Consider the following 9,338-nt stretch of genomic DNA (forward strand, 5'->3'; position numbering starts at 1 on the left):
AAGCAAATGCTTTCTCATCAATAGACTTAATATTCATGCCCATTGATTTTAAGAGTTAAGTATGCTAAATAATTCTATTAAATAGTATCATCCCACCGTGTTATTTAGTGTTGTAAAGATTTTTTGTCTCTTATGGAAGGTGCCAAAAGTGTGAAGATAAGGAATGTCCATTATGTTTCACTCTGAGATTTTATATTCCACAGATAATTAGCAGTACTGATAGGAAAGACTGTGCACTTCACATACTCACTCTGTGTTTGGTTCTATAGAAGGGAAACAAGCCATTCACATTTTGGCACATTTACATTCATTTTCAACACAACAGATGGAAATTCTAATAAATAATAGCAAACCATTTTAAATTGGGGAGGAGGTGGAATATCATGGGTTTTTTTGCAAAGAATAAAAAGATACTTCATATGTGCTTTGATTACCTTTCATGTTTTTAAGCAAAGGATGTATATTTATCCTATAGACAGATATTTTAAAAAGTAATAGAAAGAAATGAAAACAGTCACCATCTCCCTGGTTAATACAGGGTTTCAATTTGCCATGGTCATTAGGACTGGTTATATTTAACTTATTCCCCAGGCTTTGCCACCTGGGGCTTACATTCTGCTCACTGGGCTGCTTTGCTTGCTGTGTGAGAATCTTGACAGCAAGATGAATGAATGCAAGCCCTACTGCACTTCAAAATCATCTGATGTTGCAGAATATGCTCTCACCAAGGTGGAACAACATTCCTGACAGCCACTTGGATGACTGGACATTTGGAAAGTGTTTCAGGCCTGGGGCTGGAGGTGCCTTTCAGAAAAGAAACAATAAATTCTGAAACCTGTCATGCACAAAAAGCCCTATTCTTGGTTGATGCTTGCAATACAAACAAGTAACACATGTTTACATTTATGAAGCTGACAGGAGTTTCCACTAGGGGTGCACTGATAGACATTTTCTTCACTGATGCCAATGGGCAACGGCATTTATACACACCTTTTCATCCCACAACACACCGGGGATCCCCGCTTCAGAGCAAACTTGTTTAATCGAGTCTGCTCTGCATGCAAGCTAACATGCACTGCGCTGTGCCACATGCACTTGTATAAATGGCTAAATGCACATCAGTGTACAGAAAATGGCAGCAATGCGCTATTGATCTAAAGCACCTTCTATGCATCTTAGTTCAAAGGCAGGCTACTGCCATTTTCTCAGTGCTGGCGTGCATTTCACCACTTATACAACTCCAAGTGATGCAACACCAGGAGCTTTTCAAAGCAACCAGTGCTGCAGCACTTGCATGTGTAAAAATGCCTTCTTAGCCAGCCATATCAGCTGATGCTGATCCAATAACCAATTTAAATACTAACCTAAATAAACCTTTTTTTTTAAGCACGCTCCAGCAGCCTCCTTTGTCACATGTATCAGCGTCCCAGCGCTTAAAAATGGTGGCAAAGGTGCTTGAACTAAAGGTCATCAAATGCTTATGTGATGAGCTTTAGTTCAAGCACCACCGCCACCATTTTTAAGCACAGAGACGCTTTTAAGCAGAGTCGAGTAGGGTGAGGGTGAATGTAGGCTACTCACTGTGGGCTTGGGACTCTTTGCTCTGCTGCCTTTGCTCCGGCAGCCCTGCACCAGCTGCACACCTCCTCCCCATCCAGCAGTGGGGGGCACAACTGACCACCCCCACTACTGCTGGGTGAGCAGGGGACACATGGCCAGTGCAGTGCTCCCGAGGGCAAGACAGAAGAATGAAGAGCCCCTAGCCCACAGTAAGCCTGCATCCACCATGCACACAAACATGGTGGGGCACATGCCTCCCCATGCCTTCCCTGAGGGGTGCATGCAGTGGTGAGGAGATTCTGCCCCCCATGCCCTCTCGATGAGCCACTCATGGCTCTTTCCAACTCACTACTCCAGCCCCCATGCACTACCTTGGCTGGGCACAGCCTCCAGCCCCAGCCTCTACCCCTGCCCCACTCTCTCCCTCACTGTGGGGGCCTCATTCTGGTCCCCCACCACACATGCCCCTTTGCTCCCCCATGTCCCTTCCCCTCCATAGACTTACCTGCAGGGAGCTGCTCTCCATGCTGTCTGACTGTATTCCTGGCAACATGCATGTGTGTGGAAACACACATGCACTTAATGCCCCCTATGTCTCTCTCCCAGCAGCCCCAAACAGAATCTCTTGCAGGCTAGAATGCTGCCTGCTTCCAAGGGGAAAACTACCATTTCCCGAGGGAACCCAGGCATCCAGGAGCCCCAGTCCTGTGGGAGAGAGGGAACCCAGGTGTCCAGGGCCCTGGCCAGAAGACCTAATTATTGGTAAACACTATCATCTATAATGGTCAACAAAAACCAACAGTGTCATTTCCCCTTTTATCAGTACCAATCTAATAAGCAACCAATATATCAGTGCACCTCTAGTTTCTACTATTAAGGGCTATATTTTCTTTGACCTTGTGTGTGAGCTAAGTAATGGCAGAAGTGCAAGGATCCTCCCCATCCTTTTCCCAAAGGCCAAGTAATCCAGCTGGGAAGCATAAACAGTTCACCACTAACCAGCCAAAAAACAGGATAGGCCAAACTAAAGCAATAGCTCTATCTGTCTTGGCACTGAAGGAAGAACATGGTACACCCATTCCAAATGGAACAGAGAAAGCACTTGTAGCAGGCTTACCTTTCAGAGCTTGGGTTGAACCCCAGGCTTGAGATCCTGCTGTTTTGATTGGTGGAGCCCATCCGCCAATCTGGAGGTAACAAGGAAAATAACATCATGCCCCTTTCCTGAGGGGAGGGGGAGAAAAGCTCCCCCAGACTTGATTGTAGACTGCAAACTGTCAGGTCCAGAAGACTTCAGGTGTGGAGCCCTGGAGCATATAGAAGGAGCTGCATGCCCAGCATGAGGGACAGATATGTTGGGGACAGAGAAGAGAGAATAGTGGGGCTTAGAAGACCTGAGGAGAGCTGCTCAGCAGGCCTAAGCAGTAGCCCAGGAAGAGCCCCTGAAGACTTCTATCAGCAGGGAGTGTGGCATGGCTCCAGCAGTTCGGCTCTCAGTGTGCAGCACAGTGCACAGCATCCAGACTCTGGTTGCTGCATGAGGCGGCTCAGGTCTGCAATCTCTGGCACGCAGCCAGAGACATGGTGCACAGGCCAGTGCATGGAGCAGGATATTTGGAGCCCCTATGGTGGCTCAGGTCCTCAACCCCCAGAACAAGGTCAGGAGCTCAGTGCAGGAGGCGCTGCACAGAGGGTGAGAGACCCTGGGAGCTGCTTGAGGTGGCTCGGGTCTACAGCTGCTGACACAGGGCAGCAGCTCAATGCAGACAGTGCTGCCCATAGGGTCTGGGAACAGACCAGGCCCCAGTGCTGCACAAGGCTGTCCAGGCCTCCAACCCCTAGCACAAGGTGAAGTGCCCACTACACACAGTGGTGCATGTGGCCCTAAGCCAGGACAGCAAAAGCAGAGTCAGGCGGCAGGAAAACCCAGCGGGGAACAGAGCTTGACCTGGAGAAAAAAAGGCAACCCCCCAGGACTGTGGAGTAGTAAGTTAGCCTGGAGAGAGGGTCCCCACAGGGGAGGGACCCCCGAGGGTTGCGAAGGGACACCACGTGGGCCATTCCTGGGTGATAACAGGGGAGCTTAGGAGACTTTGGTGTCTCTCTCTCCTTTTTCTTTCCCCCAACATCCTTTCCTGTAGTGCTACCTTGGGAGTGGGGCCCCTGCCCTGAAGGGCACCCAGGTAGTCTAAGGACTGCTCATTATATTTGTGTACTGTGCCTTACAGTTATTATGAATAATATGAAGTAATCATTTGTATATGAATAGAGTTATGAGGTTGCCCAATCAATATCCTTTGGTCTGGTTTATTCTATTGTTCATCTGTATTTTAAATGATAACTAGGAGTGTGTGTGTATATATATTATAGTGTTTCTTGTTTTGCAAATGTGTACATATATATATAATCTATGTCCTTACCCTTTAATGGTTTTGTTTTAATAATAAATCTGTATATAGTTAAGTAATTCATTGACTGGACCTGACTCTATGGGGGATGGAGGTGACTGCTGGGCTGTTGCATCCCTCTACAGCACACTACCCTGCCAATAATTGCCTCAATTGGAGCAATAAGTACAAACCCATGTACACCCAGGCTACACACTCATAATGCATGCTTGCAGGGAAGCCCCAGTGGAGTTCTAAACAACCTCTGGGGATTACTGGGATCTTCTGATGAAGTTTGACCCTGTGCAAAAACTAAAATCTGCTTAGCTATTAAAATGTCTGCCCTGTTTCCAGGGTATTCTCAGGGAGGGAAGTTCTCAAATAAGCATTGCTCACCTGCTTCTGATCAAATGCCCATGAATGAGGTGGTAAAATTGCTACAAGGTTAACCCCCTGTGGACAGCCCAAGATCTCTGTCTCCAAAAGACCTAATCATAGTCACAAGTGAATGCCATCAGAGTGGCTTCACCAGTGTATTCCTGGGTATGTGTGAGTGGGAGCAATGTGGGCAAGGCAGGCGTCAGAGCACTCATTTCCTGGAACACCAGGGACACAGGATAAACACACCTTTAATGGACCGTCAACACTTGAGGCTAGAGCTCCCCTCCAATAAAAAATACCAATGACTATTTTTCAAAATGATCAGAAAAAAAAGTTACCTAACTCTACTTGTGCTATGAAGTTCCCCTGAAATGGCAAGAGCAGGCACATATCTTGTCAGATGAAACCAGCCAGTGCTCCTGAGCCTCTTCAGATGGGTAATCAGCAGGGAGCTGTCTGACTACCTGCATACATCCAGAGCTCGCAGCTAAATCAGAACTCCATATGCAAAATCCATTTCCCAGGGAAGGCCAAGCTGATGATTTATGTCACTTTCTGAAGGTCTTTCTACTCAGAAACCGATAACTTGCTTACATTACACCACAGAATGTTTTCTCTAAGTCATGGCCAGCTATGGGGATTGTTTTAAATACTTTTGTTTGCTATTTAAATATTATAGACTAAGTGACAAATTAAAACATTTCTTCTAAATGACTGTTCCACAACAAAGAGTTTAACAAAACAGGTTTCAACATGATATTCTATATTCACTTCTCAGATAAGAGGTGGGAAGTCAAAGTCAAGAGTTATACATATATAGCAGAAAATTCTGTCATTGTTCATACCCACAGACCCCACTGATTTCAGTGGATGTGAACAGATATGAATTTGGAATTTTTTATCTCCTGGTTACATATAAGACAGTCAGTGGCAACACATAGGGGGTGCACGTGCACCCCCAAAGAGGGCCGGTGCACCCCGTGACCAGCTGCGCTCACCACTTAGGCTATGGGCAGGATGGGCAGGCAGGAGCCCCCCCAGCAAGCCCCGGCCAGGGAGTGGAGTACTGTTGTGCTCCCAGAAGTGGCCGCAGCCACTCCTGAAAGAGGGAGTCAGCAAGATCGGCCACAGGGCCCCCACCACCACCCCGGTCACTGACTGGTCGCTGGGGGGCTATGTGCCCCCTCTGACTAAGGCAGCACAAATTGCCCATGAAAACAGTTAGGAAGCAGGGTAGCCCTGTTAAGACCAGAGTCTTTACAAATACCAAGCACCAGAAAGGCAGGGGTTAAAAGCCCAATCACACAGGCTGGTCAGCTGACCAGGAGATAGGGCTCTGGGCACATATAAGCCCCAGGGCTGAGGCTGGGAGGGGAGTTAGTCCTTTGGCAGCAGCCAGGAGGGAAGAAGCTTGAGCAGAGAAGTCCCATGGAGATGTTTGGTTGCCTGTTTTACTACCCATATGGAATATTAGGCCTCTAGGAGCCCTGAAGGTATTTACGGCTGGGAGGACACCCAATGCTAAGGGGGAAGTTTAGGGGAATTCTAGAGACAAAGTGAGGATTGGATTATTGCGTTATGTTATAGCCCAGGGGCTCAGGGTTTTTTTTGTATTTTAATCCGGTAGACCAGGATGAGGCTAAGTGGGGAGGAAGAGGCCTCAAAGGGGCACACTGCAGTGTATACTCTAGCACCAGAGAGGGCACAGAGATAGGGCTATTGAGATCGCAACACCAGGAAAGGCACAAAGGAGATAGGGCTGCAGAGAACCTAATGTTAGAGAGAGAGGCGGCCATGCAAGGCCAAATCAGAATTAAAGGTGCTATTCTTTACACTCCATCTGCAAGACATGGGCCACCATGTAGACGAGATGCAGAGCAGTGGATCGTGACCTCTGGTGTCGGGGTAGTAATGGGCAGCTTCCACCTGAGTAACATCATAATTATTGTTCCACCAAGGGATGGCAGACGAGAGAGGTGGGTGGATAGCCCAGAAGCAGAGGATCGGGCCAACATCGGACAAGCCCAGGGATGGCCCCCTGTCACATCTTCATGTAAGAAAAAGTTCAGTGAGTCCATCTATGCAAAGTAGTAGACATAGGCATAGGCAAATGAGGAAAAGGGGGAATCTTTTCGCCAGTGTGACATGCCCTGGCTCGACATGGGGCCAGGGGTGCCTTTGAGACACACACTCATGGGATGTTCTCACATCTTCTGGGATGTTATCCTTCCCCAACTCCTCCCTGCTGCCTGCTGCTTGACCACTGGGAACGGACCAAGATGCATCAGGGCACCTCCTTGGACTGTGGTGCCTCAGACTTACCTGTCTCACCCAGGTCTTGCCAGTTCTTAGCAGAGGGGATTTTGCCAGTTAGATGAACCATGCCCTTGTCTGGTCATAAAAGGAAATCCCCCATCTACAGAAGAGCCCTGCCTCCATGGCCAAATGCTATAGCTATCACTGGGTAAAAAGATAACAAAAGGGTTTAGTATGAAAACTAGAGTAAATGTAAGCAATCAGTAACCATATATTGAAGCACAGACAGAGGTAAAAGAATAAACAAACAAAAGAAACTAAAATCTGATTCTACCCTGCCTCCTAAACCCAAGAATTCACCTTCTACTCAGCCCACTAGCTGAGGGACCAAAGCACCTTAGGCCCAGGAAACTTTAGACAGAAACTTGTTCTCAAGGCAAAACTTAAGCATGGGTTCTTATCTGGCCATTTACATATATTATCCATTGGATTCATGGGGAGTCCACACTATGCATGCAATTTCTTGTCCCCTCCTCCCCCCCCAGTTGTACTTGTTTATTAGAACAGAAGTCTTCCCTGATCCAATTACTAGCAGGAGAACACATGCATCCTTTCACACATGAAGATCTCTCACTTCATTTCCTAGTTCTGACAGGTGTCGTTCTTATAGAAGCCATTCTTTGAAATATAAAGTCACCAGTGTCTGGAAATGCTGGGCTCATGCCTCAGTGCATAAGGGTAAACAAATTCACATCAAATGTTAATTTTCAGCTATTACCTCTTCCAAGTGTAAACAGGTGAGGAACACTTAAAATAATCACTGTCCCACTAGCTAAAATATAAGGATACATCAAAACTACATTTATGTCAAATACCACAATTCAGGCAGACATAATGATAAAGCTAAATATACCTTGGCACTATGTATAGTTAGAGACTACATATGTCATATCAGTAAAGCAAACTCAAGAAAACATGTATGACATGGGAGCCAGGAGCAGGGAGAGGAGGAGAGATTCAGGTACACACGTGTCCTGCACACGTGTGCCCCCTTACCTGACCTGAAGGGGAGGTGGACACAGCAGCAGCGGATCCAGCAGCGAGGGCAGCAGCAGCTGATCCCCCTAAGGTAAGTGCAGCAGAGGGACTGAACGCAGCTGAGCCAGATCCAGAGGGGAAGCCCCCCAGATCCCTCTTAACTGAGCCAGTAGGGAGCCGTGCTCCCAAGCCACGCGAACAGAGCATGCAAGCAGGGGGAGGGCTAGGAGGGACTGTCCCCCCAAACCAGGGAGCACCCCGGGGTTAATCCTTGGGGAGCAAGCTCAGGAGGCACCGGATCCCCCCAAAGGGGGAGCGTAGGGGGCGGGACCTGAAGCAGAGGTGGACACAGCAGCAGCAGGGGCAGCAGCAGCTGATCCCCCTAAGGTAAGTGGGCAGAGGGACCGGACGCAGCTGAGCCAGATCCGGAGGGGAAACCCCCGGATCTCTCTTAACTGAGCCAGTAGGGAGCCGTGCTCCTGAGCCGTGCCGTGCAAACAGAGCATGCCGGTGTTTGCATCGGCATTCGCGCTGGCGGGCAGCCAGGAAGGGCCAGGAGGGAGACTCCTGCTAGCGCAGGGCGAAGGCACCACACTAAGCCAGAAACAAGCAGCAACTGCTAAGATGGTGTTGACACGGACTGCTGCCAGGGCCCCTGCCTGGGGGGCACACCCTTCCTGGGGCTTGTCTGAGGCCTCCACCTAGACAGAGCCCATGGGGAGACTGGCATACCCCCACCCCCTAGCCTGTGGGGGTTGCCCAGCAAGGTCCAGGGGGGCAGGGATTGGGGACCCCCACACCTGTCCTGCAGGCGCCCGCCTTAGGGCCCTGGAGGTGCAAGTGAGGGAGCTCCAGGAGGAGGTTAGCAGGCTGAGGGGAATCAGGGAGGTGGAGGAAGAAATTGACGGCTATTTCCTTTCCCTGCAGGGTCACACACCCAAGGAAGAGGCACCTCAGGAAGTGCACTCCACTGCAGAGTGGCAGACAGTCACCTCCAGAACCGGGGCTGCTTGTAACACAGCAGTACCAGTTCCTCCAGTCCAGCTGGAAAACAGGTACGAGGCCCTGGTAACTCTGGAGGAGAAGGAAGGAGAGGAGGCAACTGGAGAGAAGGCAACTCCACGCTGTCCATGATCCAAGAAGGCCAAAGGAGCTAAGCAGTCCAGGAGGAAAAAGCATCAAGTGATCATCATAGGCAACTCCATCCTGAGAGGTACAGTGGGCCCCATCTGTCGCCAGGACCCTTCAACACGCGAGGTCTACTGCCTACCGGGAGCAAAGATTCAGGACATGAAGGGGATGATCCAGGCTATGATCCAGCCCACTGATTACTACCCCATGGTCCTAATCCATGTGGGTACTAATGATGCGGCCAGGAGAAGCCCTGATCACCTGATGGCGGACTACCATGCTCTGGGCAGTGTGCTGAAGGAGATAGGCGCACAGGTGGTTTTCTCTTCTATCCTACCAGTGAGCGGACGTGGAAGACGGCATGCAATGTGCATCGCGGAGATCAACTGGCGGCTTCGGGAATGGTGACTTGAGGTGGGCTTTGGGTTCCTCAACAATGACCCACATATCACGACAAGAGACATGCTCAGATGGGATGGGCTCCACCTTTCCCCTAAAGCTAAGCGTGTGTTTTCTTCTAGGTTGGTGGATCTCCTCCAGCAGGCTTTAAACTAGGCTTGTTCGGGGAAGGGGAAGATGAAGGGG

The sequence above is a fragment of the Gavialis gangeticus genome, unplaced genomic scaffold, assembly GCF_001723915.1.
Source record: "Gavialis gangeticus isolate Ggan-Ray unplaced genomic scaffold, GavGan_comp1, whole genome shotgun sequence".
NCBI lineage: Eukaryota > Metazoa > Chordata > Crocodylia > Gavialidae > Gavialis > Gavialis gangeticus.